Source organism: Primulina eburnea, chromosome 14, assembly GCF_022965805.1.
Source record: "Primulina eburnea isolate SZY01 chromosome 14, ASM2296580v1, whole genome shotgun sequence".
Taxonomy (NCBI): Eukaryota; Viridiplantae; Streptophyta; class Magnoliopsida; order Lamiales; family Gesneriaceae; genus Primulina; species Primulina eburnea.
The window spans coordinates 15,516,359-15,540,743 of record NC_133114.1 but is presented as its reverse complement, the minus strand read 5'-3'; positions in this window follow the sequence as shown (position 1 = coordinate 15,540,743).

The window sequence follows — 24,385 nt, the reverse complement described above, 5'->3', positions numbered from 1 at the left end:
CCAGTCAAATCATCTATCAAGACCTCCCTCAAACTCACCTACATCTATTACGCCTAGTGAGTCTAAAGACTCAACACACCATAATCTTTATAACAAATAATACGTATAAAACCACATGCAACTGTAAAAATACTTTTACTTAAAAATAACATTTCATGACATGCATACATAAACTTTAACTTTTTCCTTTTTCCTCAACATGACATAACATAAAACCTTTAACATGAGCATAAACATTTTCCTTTTTCCTTTATTGAATTCAGATCGTTAATTGTGATTTTCCTCAAACCTCAAAAAGTCGATGGATCCATCTACATGTAACCACAGTACTGGGCAGCGGGGACATCAGCGACACTCTCATCCGTCAACTGAGCCTTGGCCTATCCCCATCGAATGAAAATACGATCGTCGGGGATCCCTCTGGGCCTTTTCCCCTAAATGTGCTCCCTCTGGGGCCTTCTCCCCTTACGATATTCTCATTCTTACCTCAAACCTCGTATCCTCAATGAAAATACGATCGTCAGGCTCCCACTGGGACCATAACCCTCACGATATCTCCAACATAACGTCGTATTAGTCACAATTAATTCACTTCCTTCAATGTTTTGTATTTCCATCGCTTTATAAAAATCATGCATAACATATACATTTTGTTTTTGAAACCAAGCATGCAACATACCTTTTAAATGTCAACATTAAATCACAAAAATAAAATAGGCATATAAAATTAATAATTTAATCATGTAAAGTTTCATAAACCATTAAAAATAATCATAATATCATAAAAACAGCATTTAGAACACTGCCATGACGCTTACTAATTTTTAGGTGTAAGAAGACCGTTTTACCCCTAGACGTAAAATTCCACGATTTTTACTTTTTCTTGAATTCATTGACTCTAACATGTCCCAAATAAATATTTAATTTTACATGAATTTTCTCATAATTTTATTTAGCTTAAATAGAGAACTTTTAAATTAATCTTTAAATGTGATGTATTAATGCGTTTTAATCCCGAATTAAACCAAACCTTGATATAAAATTCCAAAATTAAAAACTTACACTTTTAATAATTATTTGAGCTTAAATATAATTTTTCATAATTTTATAAAGCTTAAAAATAGACGTTTCAATTAACTCGTTAATTAGTGTTTCGTGCGGCGATTAAATCCCGAATAAATCCGAAACTAGATTATTTTTATCCCAAATTTTTAACATAACATTTTTATGATTTATTCTACCCTTCCAAGTCATGAGCCACACTCGTGGACCCATGGATTCGATTTTACCCTTTTAATTTTTGTTTTTGACACATCGACGAAACCACTGAGCCATCTCCCAATTTACTCGAGCCACGCCCTAGCCACCTTGAGCCAAAACCTAGCCAACCCATCTAGGCACCCTCTTGACCAAGCCCAGCCCAAAGAACATGACCCTAACCCGCTAAAAAACTTGTTGGAACGCGACCCATGTTTCTGCATATGTGTGAGTGTGCTTCCTTGTATGTCTAGGACTCCTAACCCAACTAGGACTCTCCCAGCCAAGCCACCACCGAGCTCTTCTGCCCTTAACCACCCATGTACCACGCCCATACCATACCCAGACCAACCCAAGCCTTGGACTCTGAGCACGAGCCACCTGAATCAGAAGACACAAGTTGCGCTCTTGTGCTTCTTCACGCCAACTCCAACCAGCGGACAGCCTAGCCACTCCAGCCCCTGGCTTGACCCCTGCCCATCATCCTAGGACCCTGAGGGACCACCTAGCTCGCCCTTAGCCCCACTGCAGTGAGCCCCTCCCCTTGGCTGTCCCTTACCTGCTTGCGCGAGGAGTCCCTACTGCATGGGACTCTTCCAAAACTGCGCTCTAGGGGTCCTAGCCATGCTAGGACCCTTCCTGCCCCTGACCCACGTCCAGCACGAGCCCTCTTGGAGACCTGGTCGGACCCCTATGCCCCATGCATAGGAACGAGTCCCTTGAACCCAACAAGCACACGAACCACTCACGGTTCCATATTCTGTTAAATTCATACGGTTCCATCTTTATTAAATCAATGAAACATGCAATCATATGAACAATGTAAAAGCATGTAACAAATATCAATAACATGTATCACAATCTGAAACAGAACAAATCTAAAATCATCAATCAGACTCCTGACTCCACGTCTCAGACTAGACTCAAACGTAGTCTAGGGATCTCGGTTTCCAGACGTTGGAATTCTTATATTGAATTTCAGTAATAGAAGAAACTCCAATTCTATTCAACATCGATATAACCAAACATCCGGTGTCTTGACATATCCGTCACAGACTTTGGCACTTTCGCCAAATCACTATCTTGTGACAATGTGCAATGTACCAGTGACGATTCCATCACCATCGGCACCTATGTCACAAGATTACTCGTCTAATATTCGTCTAATACATGCTTTCTATTAATCAATAGAACAAGCATATCAATTCAAATCAATGAACAAAATAACAATAAGTATGTGATTTAGGGAAACTCAAGTATATCATACTCGAGTCGTTCTCCCGATACCACATTGACTTATACCTTATACCGACTCTGATAAATCCGGATTAAACTCAAAATCAGCTGCATAACGGAACAATCCCGGTATCCTCGTCAATACAATATCAACATATATTAATTACAATCCATAACCAATATTCCATACAATATGTAATTAATCAATAATCCAAATCCGTCCGATATCAATCGATATACTCTGAAAAATCATAACAATTCCATAATCAGTCTGTTTCTCAATCTGACTTCAATTCTATGATGTCTAACATGTCAAGAGCATCATATATGAATCATATTCGATTCCAGCAATATCATAATTTCAAATCTTAACAAACGTAGTAAAACTTACGTCTATTTGTAGCTTTCAACGATTGGAACACGGTACTGAACTTGGATTCAAAATCTAACGGGCGGATTTCTCACAATAACATCCTCGGCAGCTCGCGCATATGCGCCCCATCACCGCGCATACGCGCGAGGTTCTCTGGACTCGCAATTTTTCCTTGCACACACTCGCGCTTATGCGCGCACTCACTTCACGCATATGCGCGAGGCCTTCTGCCCATCTCGTGCATATGCGCCCGGCTGGGTCGCGCATATGCGCGAGAGTTCATCCTCGCACATATTTCCAACTTCTTTCCGGCTTCCCCGGTCTGATCCGTTCTGTCTATAATCACATCAATAAATCAATGAATCATTTCAAATTAACAACACCGTAAATCTCGGGCATTACATTTCTCCCCCCCTAAGATACGATTTTGTCCCCGAAATCACAGGAAATCAACTTATAAGAATTATTGTCTTCGTTCTGAGCTGCTTTTCTTTCCGATCAAGAATCTGAATCGGCTTTTCGACATAACTTAAACTTTCCTCAAGTTCTACCTCGTTTGCCAGGATAATGTGGGAATCATCATGAAGATACTTCCGCAGCCTAGATACATGAAAGACATCATGTATCCCCGATAATGAAGGCGGTAAGGCGATTCGATAGGCACGATCTCCTATCTTCTTGAGAATTTCATATGGCCCAATGTAACGTGGAAACAACTTCCCTTTCTTGCCAAATCTTACAACTCCTCGGAAAGGTGAAATCTTCAAAAATACTCGGTCTCCTGCCTCAAATACCAATGGTCTACGTCGAACATTTGCATATTTGGCCCGTCTGTCTTGAGTTGCCTTCATTCTCTTCTATATCAGCTTCACTTTCTCAGTCATATCTCTGATCATATCAGGTCCAATCTCAGGAACCTCGGAGATATCATCCCAATAAAGAGGTGATCTGAATTTCTTCCCGTACAACGACTCAAAAGGAGACATCTCAATACTCGTCTGATAGCTGTTGTTGTACGAAAACTCACAAAGTGGCAATGCATCTTGCCAATTAGTGCTAAAGTCAAGCACTACAGCTCTCAACATATCTTCCAATGTCTAAATCGTTCGCTCTGACTGTCCGTCAGTCTGTGGATGATATGCTGTACTCAGATGTAACTTCGTACCTAGAGCCTGCTGTAAACTCTGCCAGAAGTGCGAAGTAAACCGAGGATCACGGTCTGAAACAATCGACTTTGGCACTCCGTGCAATCTAATCACTTCTCTGACATAAATATCGACCATCTGGTCATGTCTGTATGTCATCTTGTATGGAATAAAGCATGCAGATTTGGTCAATTGATCAATCACGACCCAAATCGCATCACAACCTCTGGAGGATCTCGGTGAGTGCGTCACAAAATCCATGGAAATGTGATCGCATTTCCATTCAGGAATAGACAAGCTCTGTAACAATCCTCCTGGTTTCTTTCTTTCTGCTTCCACCTGTTGGCAATTCAGACATTTGGCTACTAATTCAGTAACATCAGATTTCATCTGTTTCCACCAATACTGTGTCTTCAAATCATTATACAATTTTCTGCCACCAGGATGAATGCGAAAACGACTGCTGTGTGCTTCTTCTAGTATCCGTTGTCTCAAATATGAAACATTTGGCACAAAAATACGATTATTCACATACAAAACACCGTCACGAACCTGATATTCCGATTGATGTCCATTTCTGACCATAGCGATCGACTTCTTCACATTCTGATCAACTTTTTGTGCCTCTTTGATTCTCAATATCAGTTTTGGTTCAGCTCGAATAGTATATAATCTTAGAGGCTGACGATCTGTTTCAAAAGCTAATCCAAACAAACAACAATCTTCTATTAAATTCGAAACACCGATCGTCGGTAAAGATAAACAACATACCTTTTGACTCAGTGCATCTGCTGCTGCATTGGATTTCGCGGATAGTACTTAATCTCACAATCAAAGTCTTTCAATAAATCAAGCCATCTTCGTTGTCTCATATTCAGCTCTGACTGTGACAATAGATACTTCAGGCTCTTGTGAACATAATAGATCTCAAAATTTTCACCGTACAAATAATGTTGCCATATCTTTAATGCAAAGACGATGGCTGCCAATTCAAGATCATGAATTGGATAACGAGTCTCATGGAGCTTCAGCTGTATTGAGGCATAAGCGATAACATGCCCTCGCTGCATCAAAACACAACCCAATCCTCGGTGAGAAGCATCACAATAAACTACAAAATCACCAGTACCGATGGGATAGTCAGTATCGGTGCACTGGTCAGTCTCTTCTTCAATTCAAGAAAACTGGACTCACAGTCTTCTGACCAAATAAACGGAGCATTATTCTGAGTCAACTGAGTAATCGGCTTGGCAATGCTGGAAAAATCTTTAATAGATCGCCGGTAATATCTTGCCAAACCCATAAAACTAGGAATCTCGGGCACTGATGTCGGTCTGGGCCAAGAAATCACTGCCTCAACCTTACTGGGATCAACTGATATACCGTCTCCGGATATAATATGCCCAGAAATACAACATGTCTCAACCAAAACTCGCATTTCGACAATTTAGCATACAATTTCTCAACCCTCAGAATTCTCAAGACAGTTCTTAAATGCTCAGCATGCTCAATCATATTCTTGGAATAAATCAGAATATCATCAATAAAAATAATTAAAAAATCATCCAAATATCTCTGAAAGATACGGTTCATCAATCTCATAAATACAGCTGGAGCATTAGTAAGACCAAACGGCATGACAATAAATTCATAGTGTCCATACCTGGTTCTAAATGCTGTCTTCGAGATATCAGAATCCCTGACTCTCAGCTGATGATATCCAGATCTCAAATCGATCTTGGAATAGACAGAAGAACCCTGCAACTGATCAAACAAATCATCAATACGGGGTAAATGTGAAAGGGGATCGGTTTCGGTGACCGGAAGCGCAACGGAAGTTTAAAAAATCAAATTTTTAAATCAAATTTTCGGCCACCTCAAGAATGTGTAGCAAATACAATAAAAACACATAATGACATTCATAGTGTGTTTAGAATTTTACCTATCAACCTCTTGAGGTTGATGATGGCTCCAACCAAGGTGTAAACACCTTAGCTCTTCAAAGGATGATAAATCTACAAGCTTCCTTTGAGCACTCCTTGCTCAACTATTAAGCCCACCACCAACTAGGTAGATCCCCTCATATTTTGCACTAGAAAAATATGAGGATTTTTCAAAGAGAAGTGTAGTGTTCCTCCACAAATTGAAGAACAAAAATTTTGGAGAAAAATTCGAGAGAATTCTAGTGAAAATTTCGGCCATATGGTGTTGGGAGAGAAGGGAGAACAACTTTCTTGGTTGTGGAAAAAGTAGAGTAAAAAAGGTGCATGCTATGCCTTGAAAACTCAAAAAGTAGTCTCCCAACCTTTCACCTCCCAAGCATGCATATTATATGGTTTTTATCAAAATAAAAACCATGGACTAAATTTAATTATCTCAAACATATTTGAGACTAATTAAACATTACTTGAATTTACCCAAGTCCCACTAGTTAAATGATTAATTTAAATTCAGCTCTACAGGACTCAATATAATTTAATTAATTCAACACTTGAATTAATTTAATTATTTAGACTCTACTAGGTCCACTAGTGTTTAATTAATTCAACACTTGAATTAATTTAATTTAGTCCATAATAATGTTTATGAAAATCATAATTTCCAAATACATTATTCACTTGGCCAAATTTTAATTTAGGAACACTTCCATAAATTAAAATTTACATTTCTCTCATAGAAGTCATACTTCTATTTTTCTTTACACTTATAAACTCATTTATAAATCGTTCAACACATTGAACTATTTTCTCCTTTATAGAAGTCATACTTCTAATTTTCCTTACGCTTATAAACTCCTTTATAAGCCGTTCAACACATTGAACTATTTTTACTTCTCAACGGGATCTAGAAAGCTAGTACTTGTGTGGCCCTCAATGGTTCATTGATACAACTAGCCGTGGGTTCACATCTCCATGTGATTCAGACTAAACATGTCCTTATATGAGCATACCCCAATTGCTCCATTCTTACTTATCAACTCCTTGATAACAAGAACGTCAGAACTCAAGTCTGATAGTACCCAACCAATCATGTTAAACGCCTAGCAGCATCGCTTACATGATTCCCTAGGTATCAAATGATAGTGCCTGCAAGAACCATTCAATTATGGTTAGCGTACAGTACGGTCCCTTCAACTCGTATATCACGATCGATTCGACAACCATTGGTTTATCGAGAGTTGTCAATGAATCGATACTATGTGTCATGTCGTAGTTGCATCGGTGGTGTAATCTATGAAACCTCTTTCATAATTACCACCATACTCTGGCCAGAGATTTCAACCTACATACACATGATAACACATAGGATATCCATACCCGAAGGTAAGCGGTGAATCCCCGACTACAATGCATCGACTCCTATGTGTTCCGACAGAACACCCAACCTTGCCACCTGATGACCCCATGAGAGTCGGTGTAATGCCCGAGATTTAATTACTGTAATCAGATGTTGATTAATTGACATAATTGAGGTTATAGGAACTCAAATGACGAAGCCGGGCGTGGTTTATTTTAAACCAAGATGTTGAACCGAACATCTCAAGATGTTAGACCGAACATCTCGCGCCCGAGCGGTAGAAAAGCACCGCCCGAGCGCGATTGGTTAATTGCCGAGGGCCGAGAATTGCTCGCCCGGGCGGAAACTTTTGACCGCCCGAGCGCCAGGAGATGTTCAGCCGAGGATCCTGACCGAAACTGCCTCGCCCTAGCGGTAGGTTTTGACCGCCCTAGCGAGAAACGTGCAACTTGAAAGGTGAGCCACTTGGCTCGATGCATGTTACGAATGTATATATATATATATATATACATGCATATCATCTTAAACGTTAATCCAAAATTGAGAAAAGGGAAAGAATAGAGAATTTGGGGAATTCGTGGTTTAGAATTCAATTTGCGAACGATCCGCCCGTCTGATTTTGAATCCGACTTCGGTATCGTGTTTCTAGCGACGACAGCTACAACTGGACGTAAGTTTTGTTACGTTTAGACAAGATTTGAATTTATGATATTGTCAGAATTGAATATGATTCAGATATGGCGTTTCTGCTACCGTAGATATTGTAGAATTGAAGTCAGATTAAAGAACAGACCGTTTCTGTAATTGTTATGATTTTTGAAAGATATTGACTGAGATTCTATATCAGAATTGTGCTAATATTCAAAGTATGATTGTTTTGACACTGATTATGAGTTTCAGTATGATATTTGTGATGTTCAGAGTGACGGGGTTATTCAGATTGTATTTTTAGGCCGTCGAAACATCAGTTGATTTAGATTGATCAGATTCAGATATGATTTCGACTAGATTGTGATATTATTGATATGATTCAGATTATATCTTGTTCCGACATTGATCAGATTATATACTGGATTGAGTATTGATCAGAACAGATTGTGTAGTGAGTTATTCACTAATACAGTGTATTCGATGTTGTCATTTCAGATTTGATATGGACAGAGTTGGATACAGGTCATCGTCTTCGTCAGACCGGGACGACAAAGGTATAATTCATGTGATATTCGGGAAGCTACAACTCAAACCAGATTTCATTTGAGTTTCCCAACAAAATCACATACTATACTGCTCTTTATACTTTGATATGTTTATGCTTTGATTTTAGCATCGTATTCAAATGTATAAGATTATTGCCATATTCAGATATGAATATGATTATGCTTTGTTTACAGATGGTTATACATTGCATGTTAAGATGTTTATGCTTTGTTTACAGATTGTTATTCATTGCATTTAAGATAGGAAAGTCTTGACAGCCATTGTCAGACTTCTAGACGTTCGGTGTATCTCAACTTAGGAGTAGCCATTACTCCTATTGCCAACCGTCGATACAGCTCAGACCGAAGTCTAGGAATAAGACGCACAGTCGCCCCGAGTGGTTGGGTAGGTGACAGCCAGTGACGTCTTATTCACACCGGGATCCCTAGAGTTATAGTTGAGTCAAGTCTAGACATGATTTGATTTATAACTGCATGCTTATATGAATTGGTTTCATATACTTTGGAACCAATTGTTATTGCTTTCAGTTGTGACAGCATGTTTCATGATTTAGATTGTTTATATGCATGTTTAGCTGATTTAAGTTGCATGTTTATTTAGATTAGATTTCATAGATGATGAAATCTATTACTATTGTTTTAATTTATTCATGACAACATGTTTCATGGATTATTATGTGTATATGCATGTTTACCATGTTTTATACTGGGATTTATTCTCACCGGAGTTATCCGGCTGTTGTCTTGTTTTTGTATGTGTGAATGACAACAGGTGGGACAGGATCAGGGTCGAGAAGACGACGAGAGAAGACGAGTTTAGCGTGGTGATTTCGGACCTGGATAGATTTGATTTTAATACTTGAAATTAGTATTTGAACCTTAGATTTAGGTTGTACAGTGTTGTACCTTTATACTGAAATATAGTTTTATACAGATATGTATATTATTAGATGCCATTACCTTCCGCGTTTATATTTTAAAAAGAAAAATTTTTAGACCCTGTTTATCAGAACTGATATTTAAATCCCAACGATGATAAAGAAGATGATTAGCGTCCGGGTCCCCACAACAGGTGGTATCAGAGCGATAGGTCCTTTAGATTGAGATAGTCAGAGTTGATAGATCTTTTAGACTGAGATAGAAGAGAATGAGCGGGGTAGATTGAATTTTCGTTTCTTACATGTGATTGCTAGCATGAGATTTATATCAATGTTGATTTACATTGTGTGTGCTAGCATGATTTATTGCTTTCCCTATTACATGTTGTTTGTTATCTGAGTTGATTGCAGCATGTAATTACTAATCCTGGATCATAACCGAGTCTGAATCAGAGGTATATGATCAGAGGAGGGCTGAGACAGATTATACAGAATGTATATTGATTTGTTTGACATTCAGATATACCGCCTCGGAGATTTTCAGAAAAGGGCAGTACTTCGTCTGAACAGTTAGATGCATCAGAAACTCAGCTAGAAGAAAAGATGAAAGAATTTCAGTTATTACAGCCACCGATTCTGAGTGGTACAGAGACATCTGAAGATTGTCAGAACTGGTTTGATGATATAGAAATCTTGTTTGATTTACTTGACTGTACAGATGAACATAAGGTTAAAATGGTGCCTTATCAGTTACGAGAAGCCGCCAGGAGTTGGTGGATTACCAGTAGAAGAATGTGGGCACAGAGAGGTACAGTGATTTCGTGGGAAATATTCAGAACTGAATTTTATCGAAGATTTTTCCCAGTCTCGTACCGAGAGGACAAGAAATTAGAGTTTGAGAATTTGAGCGAAGGGCAGCTGAATATTGACCAATATGCTGCTAAATTCTCTACTCTACTGCATTTTGCTCCTCAGATAGCTGGAAATGATGAAGCTATAGTGAATCAGTTCATCAGAGGGTTGAATTCGGAGGTAGTTGCATTTATGAATTTGCAGCGACCTTACCATTTTGCTGACATCCTGAGTAGAGCGAAGAGAGCAGAGGCGAGTCTGATTAGACAATTGACAAGGTTGTGTGTGAAGCCACCTCAAACACAGCAATCCCATCTTCGAATTGAGTGCGGCAGTACGAGTGGGAAGCAAGATGTGCTGAAAGCTCGAAAGAAGCCATTCAAGAAGATGGGAAGCGGCTCATCTAGCTCCAGCGTTTCTGGTCCAAGCTATACTGGAGTGTATTGCAGGAGTTGCGGAGGGAGACATTCCACCGAGCAATGCCAGGGAGTGACTGGTAGATGTAATATTTGTTGACAGCCGGGACACTTTGCTAAAGTTTGTCCCCAGAAGCGTTTCCGAAGATTGTAGGGAACAAAGTTCAATTGAAAACACAGATCCAGAATTCACAACAGGTACTATTCTTTATGATTCTATTGCATATGTATTGATATATACTAATGCATTTGTTAAGAATATCTTTGACTGAGTTGCATGGAGATATGCTGTATCTGTTGGGTCTGTATGTACTGTAGTATTGATGTCCTTGCTTGTTGAGGAAATGTTAATATCAGAGATTTCTGTATAGATTGTATACTACAGTAAGATGAGAATGACATAGAAATAGATTATGATGTACTTGTGTTTCTGATTTGAACGCATTATTGATATATATATGCTGAACAAGTACAGAACTATTATAGATTCCAGTTAGGAAAGTATAAGATTCAGACCAGATATGGCTGAAGAGTAGAGATTTCACAGTAAGGATTCTAGATTGAGAATTCCTTTGATATCTATGTGATATATGACTCGATTAATACAGAAAGGAACAGATGGTATCCTTATGTATTCAGTAGATCTACTGAAATCGAGCCTAACATTGGCAGATTTGCCAGTGATATACGAGTTGGCAGATGTTTGCCTAGATAAGATTTTAAATATGCTTTATATCAGACAGATAGATTTCAGAATTGAATTCAGATCAGATACTGATTGTTGTTTTAGAATTCAGTACAGAAGGATATTGAATGTACAGAATGATACAGAATGACTTAAAAGATCAGTAGAAGAGTACCGACCAGGAGTTACATCTGATTTAGTGTTGCTCTTTGGCATGTTTCAGTATATTCAGAGATGTTCTGATGATTTTATACTTGTTATATCTATGAGATTCTGATATATTTGCAGTATTTGATTGATCGAATCTAATATCTGAAGATTATATTGCATATTCTAAGTACTGTGATGATTGTATACAGAAATTATTCAGATAAGAATCCCGCTTGAAACAGATTGTATTCAGAATATGCGATATCTGAAGTTAGTATACCGGTTGATTTCGTTACAGTTGAGATTGCGATCAGTGATTGATAAGATACCGATATCAGAAAGACAAGAAAGTTCAGAAATGTCAGAATTGTCAGAGATATATTTTGTCTGATTTGGCAGATTATGTTATACGACGGTTGCTTTATATCTGCTGAGTATTGTTATTGTTCTAAATCAGTATTGGAGACATCTTATATTGTTTTGGGAGCATATTTTATTTGCAGATAAGATATAGCAGTTGAGCAGAATGACATGAAGATATTTATCAGAAATCCTTGTTTATGAGTTCACTGAACTCACTAGATCTGTATAGGATATTGATATTTCGTTTCTAATTTGATATTACTGTTGTTTTGAATTCGTTTATGATACAAATTGTTATGAACCGTTGAGATTATATATAGTTCAATTGTATCAGAGTTAATTTCAAGAGTTACGGCAGTTTAGAAATGATATCAGAATGTATCAGAATGTTTCAGAATTGTATAACAGAATTGACATTGATAGTCAGAGCCGAATACCAGGTAGGTATTTCCTCTTTAATTTATGTTAATAAATGATTTGTGTATATCAAATAGTTCGAATCAGAAAGAACAAATATTGTCAGAAGCTTACAGCCATGGATTCAGGGTTCAGTTTGATGATTGAGAATGTATTGTATTCGAACAGATAGTTTTGATATAGAAAGATGAAATCAGTTATAACAGAATTGTATTAAATGTTGGCAGAAATTGTACTGGTATGTCTAAATTGCTAACAGAAAAGACAGAAAGATAGCAATCAGCAGACTAATTACAGAATTGTATAGTTCTAAATAGAAATGAGAGTACATTTCTATGGCTTTCGTAATGAAATTACCGCAATTTTTTACAGATTGTAAGATAATATGATTATGATTGACAGATTGGTCAATCTATATCTATTGGTTTGTACCAGATAACGTGCAAACATGACCAAATGACACAGATTGGTGTCAGAGAAGTGGTCAGAAAGATTAGAATACCACAGTAGATTATGTCAGATTGTGATTTTGCTGGAGTTTGTATTCGTGACAGAATAGATCATAAACTCTCTCGTAGATGGTTTTACAGAGTGACAGACCGTCAGAATGGGTTATCCATATATTAGAAGATTTTGGTACAGCCTTAGTGCTGGATGTTAGCACTAGTTGATATGACTTATATCACTGCATGACAATACCTATCAGCCTACCAGATTGGTAATAAGATAGTTATAGATAAGGCAGTATACAGTGAATACTACAGATTTCTTTTGAAGAAAATTCGAAGGAAAATGAAGTTAGTTCAGAAAGAACAGATGTCATAAACCAACATCGGATAATGATGATTGGTATTTGAGGTCGAGGATTGAATATGTCCTAGATCGAGAGCAACAGATTTAATGATAGTTGTCTGTATTGAATCATTATAGACTATGGAGTGGTTTATGCGGATGTTGTATAACCAACATGGCATGATTGATTCTGTCAGAAGAACTGGAGAAGAAGTATTATGACATTATACTTCGTGAATTCTTATTCCAGACTGGAATCAGATATTTGAGTTTTGGTTTAAACTCTGTACGCATTTCTTCTAATATATCTGAATTGATTGTTGTGAGTTCGAGGACGAACTCAGATCTAAGAGGGGGAGAAATGTAATGCCCGAGATTTAATTACTATAATCAGATGTTGATTAATTGACATAATTGAGGTTATAGGAACTCAAATGACGAAGCCGGGCGTGGTTTATTTTAAACCAAGATGTTGAACCGAACATCTCAAGATGTTAGACCGAACATCTCGCGCCCGAGCGGTAGAAAAGCACCGCCCGAGCGCGATTGGTTAATTGCCGAGGGCCGAGAATTGCTCGCCCGGGCGGAAACTTTTGATCGCCCGAGCGCCAGGAGATGTTCAGCCGAGGATCTCGACCGAAACTGCCTCGCCCTAGCGGTAGGTTTTGACCGCCCTAGCGAGAAACGTGCAACTTGAAAGGTGAGCCACTTGGCTCGATGCATGTTACGAGTGTATATATATATATATATATACATGCATATCATCTTAAACGTTAATCCAAAATTGAGAAAAGGGAAAGAATAGAGAATTTGGGGAATTCGTGGTTTAGAATTCAATTTGCGAACGATCCGCCCGTCTGATTTTGAATCCGACTTCGGTATCGTGTTTCTAGCGACGACAGCTACAACTGGACGTAAGTTTTGTTACGTTTAGACAAGATTTGAATTTATGATATTGTCAGAATTGAATATGATTCAGATATGGCTTGAAGTCAGATTAAAGAACAGACCGTTTCTGTAATTGTTATGATTTTTGAAAGATATTGACTGAGATTCTATATCAGAATTGTGCTAATATTCAGAGTATGATTGTATTGACACTGATTATGAGTTTCAGTATGATATTTGTGATGTTCAGAGTGACGGGGTTATTCAGATTGTATTGTTAGGCCGTCGAAACATCAGTTGATTTAGATTGATCAGATTCAGATATGATTTCGACTAGATTGTGATATTATTGATATGATTCAGATTATATCTTGTTCCGACATTGATCAGATTATATACTGGATTGATTATTGATCAGAACAGATTGTGTAGTGAGTTATTCACTAATACAGTGTATTCGATGTTGTCATTTCAGATTTGATATGGACAGAGTTGGATACAGGTCATCGTCTTCGTCAGACCGGGACGACAAAGGTATAATTCATGTGATATTCGGGAAGCTACAACTCAAACCAGATTTCATTTGAGTTTCCCAACAAAATCACATACTATACTGCTCTTTATACTTTAATATGTTTATGCTTTGATTTTAGCATCGTATTCAAATGTATAAGATTATTGCCATATTCAGATATGAATATGATTATGCTTTGTTTACAGATGGTTATACATTGCATGTTAAGATGTTTATGCTTTGTTTACAGATTGTTTTTCATTGCATTTAAGATAGGAAAGTCTTGACAGCCATTGTCAGACTTCTAGACGTTCGGTGTATCTCAACTTAGGAGTAGCCATTACTCCTATTGCCAGCCGTCGATACAGCTCAGACCGAAGTCTAGGAATAAGACGTACAGTCGCCCCGAGTGGTTGGGTAGGTGACAGCCAGTGACGTCTTATTCACACCGGGATCCCTAGAGTTATAGTTGATTCAAGTCTAGACATGATTTGATTTATAACTGCATGCTTATATGAATTGGTTTCATAGACTTTGGAACCAATTGTTATTGCTTTCAGTTGTGACAGCATGTTTCATGATTTAGATTGTTTATATGCATGTTTAGCTGATTTAAGTTGCATGTTTATTTAGATTAGATTTCATAGATGATGAAATCTATTACTATTGTTTTAATTTATTCATGACAACATGTTTCATGGATTATTATGTGTATATGCATGTTTACCATGTTTTATACTGGGATTTATTCTCACCGGAGTTATCCAGCTGTTGTCTTGTTTTTGTATGTGTGCATGACAACAGGTGGGACATGATCAGGGTCGAGAAGACGACGAGAGAAGACGAGTTTAGCGTGGTGATTCCGGACCTGGATAGATTTGATTTTAATACTTGAAATTAGTATTTGAACCTTAGATTTAGGTTGTACAGTGTTGTACCTTTATACTGAAATATAGTTTTATACAGATATGTATATTATTAGATAGCATTACCTTCCGCGTTTATATTTTAAAAAGAAAAATTTTTAGACCCTGTTTATCAGAACTGATATTTAAATCCCAACGATGATAAAGAAGATGATTAGTGTCCGGGTCCCCACAGTCGGTAAACAAGTCCAAGTGTAATTCTAGCACATAGAGTCTCAATGTTGTCCCGGGTCATAAGGACTAATTCTGTACAACCATAAACTAGGACATTTCCACTCGATAAGTGAGAACCACTTGGAAAGTCCTTTTATGGAGGGTTGTTCAGTGCACTCTACAAGGAGCACCTATCTGCATGTTCGGACATCACAATGTCCCCTACCAATGAAACATGGTACTCACATCGCAGATACTAGTCTCGAACTCTAGCGGCCTATATCCTTCTTAGTGGCGGCTGAATCGACTTGGAACCGTTTAGAATATACAGTATTACAAATATGAGTTTCATGATACTCATCATATGAGCATCTCATATTCTTTCTACCATTTGTATATTCAAGGGCTTTATCTGTGCAACTAGCATGGATATACAGATAAAGATGTGCCAAAATAATAATATCAAATATTACTAAAATAAAGATTGCTTATACATAGAGTTTCATTGTGAACACTCGGCCAACACTTGGCTCGACGGGCACCTACTCTAACAATCTCCCACTTGCACTAGAGCCAACTACCCATATGCTTTAAACCCATTGATTCGCGATGCTTGACGAATAATGGTCCAGGTAAAGGCTTAGCTAGTGCATCAACAACATTATCTGCAGAGCCGACTATGTCAAAAGACACTTCTCTACTTTCCACAATCTCTCCGAGGATGTGGTACTTTCTCAATACATGTTTGGACTTCTGATGAGACCTTGGCTCCTTTGCTTGAGCTAAAGCTCCCGTGTTGTCACACAACACCGGGACAGGAGCAACTCCATTAGGAATGACGTCCAACTCTTAGACGAAATTCCTTATCCAAACAGCCTCTCTTGCTGCATCTGATGCAGCAATGTATTCGGCCTCTGTGCTGGAATCCGCAGTATTGTCTTGCTTGGAACTCTTCCAAGAGACAGCAGCACCATAGAGCATGAATACAAACCTAGAGGTTGACTTCGAGTCATCAATATCGCTTTGGAAGCTAGAGTCGGTATAGCCTTCCAATTTCAGTTCTCCACCCCGTAGACCAAGAACAATTTATTGGTCCTTCTCAACTACTTGAGGATGTCTTTCACAGCTTTCCAATGTGGAAGACCGGGGTTCTATCAATATCTACTCACTACACTTAGTGCGAAAGCCACGTCAGGACGTGTAGATATCATCTCATACATGATGCTACCAATCGCATATGCATAAGGAATGCTTGTCATCCCCGCTATCTCTGCATCAGTCTTGGGAGACAGACTTGGATAGGGACACGCCATGACACATTGGTAGATGTCCTCTCTTGGACTCATCCATCGAGAACTGCTTCACGATGGTATCAATGTATGTAGACTGGGTGAGACCAAGCAATCTTCTCGATCTATCTCTATAGACCTGTATTCCCAATACAAAAGATGCTTCACCCAAGTCCTGCATCGAGAACTTACTCACTAACCATATCTTAGTTGATTGCAACATTCCTACATCATTCCCAATGAGTAGAATGTCATCAACATAAAGCACCAGGAATGTCACAACACTCCCACTGACCTTCTTATACACACAGGGTTCCTCAGGATTCTTAGTAAATCAACTCTTTGATTGTACTATCGAATCTAAGGTTCCAACTCCCAGATGCCTTCTTTAGACCATAAATAGATCTCTGAAGTTTGCATACCATATGCTCACTTCCGACATATGTAAACCCTTCAGGTTGAGACATGTAAATCACTTTCTTAATATCCCCATTAAGAAAGGCTGTCTTGACATCCATCTGCCATATCTCATAGTCATACTATGCAGCTATGGCTAGCAATATCCTTATAGATTTGAACATTGCAACTGGTGAAAAGGTTTCCTCAAATTCAACTCCTTGTCTTTGAGTATATCCTTTTTCCACCAATCGCGCCTTGAAGGTCAATACCTTCCCATCCGTCCCAAGTCCCTATGGGAACCTTTCCCTCAGGTGGATCTATAAGATCCCACACTTGGTTCGAATGCATGGAATTCAACTCAGATTCCAAAGCTTCAAGCCATTTGGATGAATCGACATCAGATAACGCTTCCTTGAAGGTCCTTGGATCACATCCATGGTTAGGCTCATCATGGCCCTCTTCAAGAAGCTGACCATACCTCATAGGTGGTCTCGAGACTTTCTCGGATCTTTTAGGAGCTTGTATCTCCTCACTTGGCTCTTCGGGTGTGGGTTCTATAATTGTGGGTGTCTCTCGAACCTCTTTGTAAGGCTCGAGAATTATCAACTGGCATTGATGCTAGACTCATAGAAGTAAGAATGCATGACGTTTAAATGAGATTTTGAGCAGCAGGGCCGAAGCCACATCGCACCCGCGGTGTTAAGACTACCGCCCCGCGGTGTAGGTGATAGAAAATTGGGAGATTTTGCGAAGTAACACCGCACCCGCGGTGCGCGCAAGATCGCACCCACGGTGCTGAGACCGCACCCGCGGCGGTGCAAGCGCCGCACCCGCGGTGCGTGAATTTCCGAAAATGGCATGGCTGCCGAGAGCTCAGCGCACCCACGTCCTTACACTGCCGCACCCGCGGTGGTGCGTGTCACTTGGAAAATATAACACTCGTCTCTTTGCCATGCATATATGATATGTGTCATTTCCTCTTTTATTCAGAACCTGAGAGTCGAGGGAAGGCTGGGAAGAAAGCTTCATGTTCTTTTGATCTTCAACTTGAGAGTTTGCATGATTTAGCCATCCGATTTATATTTCGAGTTAAGATTTGTGATCCTTGCATCGTTGGCTACGAAAGGATGTAAGTTTTACATAATTCCAGCATGATTCGAAATTCATATGGTGGAGAAATTATGTTTTGAGTTGAGAAATGTGTTATTGGTATATCGAGCATCGTAGATTCGTTAACAGAATGATTTTCGGATATCGTATACTATGGTTCGATTCTCCAGCATGTATGGATCGAGTAGATACAGATTTCAGCATGTATATTGATGTGTTGATGAGATTAGGAATGAATTATGATAGATTATCATTGGTTGAGTTGATCGGTATCGCGAAACTACGCCGTTACGCCGTGGAATTGCATTGGAATCATTTACAGATTTGTACATTGAGTTGATTGAGATATATGACTGAAGTGCACATTGTTATTGCCATTTCAGATTTGAAGTGACAGGTTTGTCATTTGATTCGAGATCTCGACAGACAGTGCGACAAGAAAGGTATAATTCATGTGGTCACGGGATTGCACAACTCGATTCAGATTTGATACGAGTTTCCCTAAATCACATACTAGATAGTTATTACATTGATTATGTAATGTTTCGTTTATTGATTTATATTCGAGTCTTGAGATAGGAGAGATTGGCAGACTTGCCAAAACTAGACGTTTCGGTGTATCGACGCATAGAAACAGATTTGTTATATGTGTAGACCCTCGATACAGAGTTGACCGAAGTCTAGGAATAAGACGTACCGTTGCCCCGAGTGGCTGGGTAGGTGACAGACCGTCTTATTCACACCGGGATCCCTAGATTAGAAAAGAGTCGAGTCAAGATTTGAATTGTCGAATACAGATTTGTATTCTTCTACATGTTTAGATTTATATTCCTGTTACTTGTTACATATGCTATGCTTTTGTATATGATATTTACATTGCATGCATCCATGTTTTATACTGGGATATGTTCTCACCGGAGTTATCCGGCTGTTGTCGTGTCTGTATGTGTGCATGGCAACAGGTGGGGCAGGGTCAGGGTCACGACGAGGAAGAGAGAGTTGATAGCGTGGAGATGCCGGGTGTAGCAGAAGACTTCTGATGTTGCACTAGTAGTTTTATGTTGATACTAGAGATGTTATGTTGTTATTGTAACATGTATAACAAGTAAGGCTACTAGATCATGTCATGTAATAGTGTTGACTCATGTTTGTTTTAAATAAAAATGAGACGCTTTATGTTAACATTCGATTTAATGTTAGAAAGCGAAAAAAAATTTTGACCCGCCATTTATAATAAAGATCCAATTAAATCCCAAAAGAATTGAGTTAGAACCCGGGTCCCCACAACAGGTGGTATCAGAGCTGTAGGTTCTGTAGACTGAGATAGAATAGAATGAGCGGGGTAGATCGAGTCATCTTCCTTGCTTTTGAGATGCTAGCATGATTTACTGCTTTCCCTATTGTATGTGGTTGTATTATCTGAATTGATTTACAGCATTTCAAGCCTGAATCAGAACCAATTCTCGATCAGAGGTATATGATCAGAGGAGGGCTGAGACAGATGATATTGGTTGTGTACTAATCAGTTTGATGATCAGATTTATGCCGCCTAGACGAGTGCCACAGCCAGAGCAGGGTAGCACGTCCGGTGCACAGATGGATGTTACCGCTACGCCGATGGAGACCTTATTGAAGAGATTTCAGTCTTTCCATCCGCCTACCCTGAAGGGCACAGAGAGTGCAGTAGAGTGCGAGAGCTGGCTTGATGATATCGAGATGCTGTTTGAGTCTTTGGCTTACACTGACGAACGACGTGTGAAGTTGATAGGCCATCAGATGCAAGAGGTTGCAAAGAGCTGGTGGTTGACTACGAAGAGAGCCTTGGAGCACCGAGGCATTGATATCACGTGGAAAGTTTTTAAAGATGAGTTCTATCAGCGCTTCTTCCCCGTCTCCTACCGGAAAGATAAGGGAGCTGAATTTGCGAATCTGAAGCAGGGACAGTGGAACATCGAGGAGTATGTTGCGAAATTTTCTGCATTGCTACGATTTGCACCGCATGTGGCCGGAAACGACGAGGCAGTGGCCGATCAGTTCATCAACGGGCTGAATCCCGATGTCTTTACTTTGGTGAACACGGGCCGGCCTAGTACTTTTTCAGAGGCATTGAATCGAGCGAAGGGAGCAGAGGCTGGCTTGATCAGGCAGCGAGGGGCTTCCTACGGGGTTCAGGGGCAGAGACCGCCACAGCCTACTACCGTACAGTTTCCACCACCTCCTCCTCGTTTTGACAGTGGAGCTAGTGGTAGTGGCAAGAAGGATTTTCTGAAGGCTAAGGGCAAACAGTTTAAGAAATCTGGGAGTAGTTCATCGAGTTCGAGTGGATCTCGACAGAGAGGTCAGGGGTCAGATTATAGTGGCGCATACTGTGGTTCGTGCGGAGGGCGACATGCGACGGAGCAGTGTCAAGGAGTTCTGGGACGCTGCAATATCTGCAGACAGCAGGGGCATTTCGCCAGAGTGTGCCCACAGAGGAGTTCTCAGCGATTCCAGAGTACAGGATCGTCTGCTGCAGCGCCACAGATGGAGAGACAGGCATCTTCTGTACACTCCTTTCAGCCACCCTCCACACAGACTCAGCAGAGGCCAGGAGGTAGTCAGACTGTGAGTCAGCCTCCTCGACAGCAGGCACGTGTCTTTGCCCTGACAGAGGAACAGGCGCAGGAGGCGCCAGATGACGTCATTGCAGGTAATTGTTTCCTTTGCGGTTATCCTGCATATGTGTTGATAGACACAGGGGCATCTCATACATTTATATCTGAACATTTTGCATTGAGACATTCATTGCCTGTTGAGTCGTTGTCGACAGTAGTGTCTATAGCTTCTCCGTTGGGAAGTGGTTTGATATCTGTGACTACTGTTAGACACTGTATGCTTCAGTTTGAGGGGCATGAGATTGATCTTGATTGTGTAGTACTTGGTTTAGCTGATTTTGACTGTATAGTTGGCATAGACATGTTGACCAAGTACAGGGCCACGGTAGATTGTTTCCACAAGATTGTCAGATTCAGACCCGAGATGACAGACGAGTGGAAATTCTACGGCAAGGGTTCCAGATCTCGGATTCCCTTAGTATCTGCCCTGACTATGAGTAGATTGCTTCAGAGAGGAGCAGAGGGCTTTCTCGTATATTCAGTAGACCTACTGAAGTCGAGCCCAGCATTGGCAGATTTGCCAGTGGTTTGCGAGTTTGCAGATGTTTTTCCTGATGAGATTCCAGGGTTGCCTCCGGTTCGAGAGGTTGATTTCAGCATAGATCTTATGCCCGGTTCTGTTCCTATTTCGAGAGCTCCGTATAGGATGGCGCCGATAGAGCTGAAAGAGTTGAAAGCACAGTTGGAGGATCTTCTGTCCAAGGGATATATCAGACCCAGTGTATCACCTTGGGGTGCTCCGGTGCTTTTTGTTCGAAAGAAAGATGGCTCGATGCGACTGTGTATTGATTACAGGCAGTTGAATAAGGCAACAGTGAAGAACAAGTATCCTTTGCCGCGCATCGACGACTTGTTTGATCAACTACAGGGATCTTCGGTATACTCGAAGATCGATTTGAGATCAGGGTATCATCAGCTCCGAGTTAGAGACGTTGATATTCCGAAGACTGCATTTCGAACCAGGTATGGACATTACGAGTTTGTTGTTATGCCTTTCGGTTTGACGAATGCACCTGCGGTGTTCATGAGTTTGATGAACCGCATTTTTCAGAGATATTTAGATGAATTTGTGATTGTGTTTATTGACGACATTTTGGTGTATTCGAAGAGTTTGACTGAGCATGCAGATCATCTGAGAATTGTATTGAAGACTTTGAGGAATGAGCGGTTGTATGCCAAACTGTCCAAGTGTGAATTCTGGCTGCGACAGGTTGTCTTCTTGGGGCATATTATATCTGGAGATGGTATTGCGGTAGATCCGAGTAAAGTTGAGGCTGTGATCAATTGGCCGAGACCGACTTCTGTGCCTGAGATACGCAGTTTCATGGGTCTAGCCGGGTATTATCGTCGTTTTATTCGAGATTTCTCCAGTATAGCGAAGCCTATCACCCAGTTGACACAGAAGAATATGCCGTTTGTGTGGTCTGAAGATTGTGAAACTAGTTTTGTAGAGCTGAAGAAGAGGCTGACTAGTGCGCCTGTCTTGACGATTCCATCAGGTACAGGTGAGTTCGTTGTATATTGTGATGCATCTCACAGAGGGCTTGGATGTGTTCTTATGCAGCGAGGGCACGTGATAGCGTACGCCTCTAGACAGCTGAAGCCACACGAGACTCGTTATCCGATTCATGATCTTGAATTGGCGGCGATTGTATTTGCACTCAAGATCTGGCGTCACTATCTGTATGGTGAGAAATTTGAGATCTATTCCGATCATAAGAGCTTGAAGTATCTCTTTTCTCAGTCAGAGTTGAACATGAGGCAGCGACGATGGCTTGATCTGCTGAAAGATTTTGATTGCGAGATCAAGTACCATCCAGGGAAGTCGAATGCCGCGGCAGACGCCTTGAGTCGAAAGGTATGTTCTTCGTCCTTGTCGACTATAGGTGTATCGAGTTTAGTAGAAGATTGTTGCTTGTCTGGATTGACATTTAATACAGAGAGTAGACCGTTGCGACTTGCTGCGATTCAGATTGAGCCAGACTTGATTTCGAGGATCAAAGAAGCACAGAGAACTGATCCGAGTGTGCAGAAATCGATTGATATGGTCAGAGCTGGTCATATCTCAGAATATCAGGTCAGAGATTCTGTTCTGTATGTGCATAACCGTCTAGTGGTGCCAGATGTTTCAGATTTGAGACGACAGATCATGTCGGAGGCACACTGTAGTCGGTTCAGTATTCATCCTGGAGGCAGGAAGATGTACAATGACTTGAAGACACAATTCTGGTGGAAACAGATGAAGACAGACATTGCAGAATTTGTGTCTAGATGTCTGAATTGCCAACATGTGAAGGCAGAGAGAAAGAAGCCCGGAGGTCTACTTCAGAGTTTGTCTATTCCTGAATGGAAATGGGACCACATTTCCATGGATTTCGTGACGAAGTTACCTCGATCTTCACGGGGCTGTGACGCGATTTGGGTTGTGATAGACAGACTGACCAAATCAGCGTGTTTTATTCCGTACCGGATGACCTATCGACACGATCAGATGGCCGAGTTGTATGTCAGAGATGTCGTCAGATTGCACGGTGTGCCGAAGTCGATTGTATCAGATCGTGATCCACGATTCACTTCTCACTTTTGGCACAGTTTGCAGCAGGCTTTGGGTACGACTTTACACCTGAGCACTGCTTATCATCCCCAGACAGACGGACAGTCAGAGCGGACTATCCAGACTCTAGAGGATATGCTGAGAGCTGTAGTACTAGACTTTGGTACTAGTTGGCAAGATTCATTGCCGTTGTGTGAATTTTCATACAACAACAGCTATCAGACTAGCATTGAGATGGCACCGTTCGAAGCTTTATACGGAAAGAAGTGCAGATCTCCGTTGTACTGGGATGATATTTCTGAGGTACCAGAATTGGGGCCTGATATGATTCGTGAGATGACAGAAAAAGTGAAGATCATTCAGAAACGAATGAAAACGGCACAGGATAGGCAAGCGAAATACGCCAATATTAGACGTAGACCGTTAGTATTCGAGCAGGGAGACAGAGTATTTCTGAAGATTTCACCTTTCAGAGGCGTTGTCAGATTTGGCAAGCAAGGAAAGTTGTCTCCTAGATACGTCGGTCCGTATGAGATCCTTGAGAAGATTGGCGATCGAGCTTACAGACTTGCTCTTCCTCCTTCATTATCAGGTATACATGATGTTTTTCATGTATCGATGTTGCGCAGATACATGCCAGATGATTCTCATGTCATTCTGCCTGACGAAGCCGAGCTAGATCAGACTTTGAGCTATGTTGAGCGACCGATACAGATTCTTGATCGGAAAGAAAAACAGCTCAGAACGAAGACCATTCCGCTTGTGAAGGTGCAGTGGAGTCGTCATGGCATCGAGGAAGCAACTTGGGAGACAGAGTCTG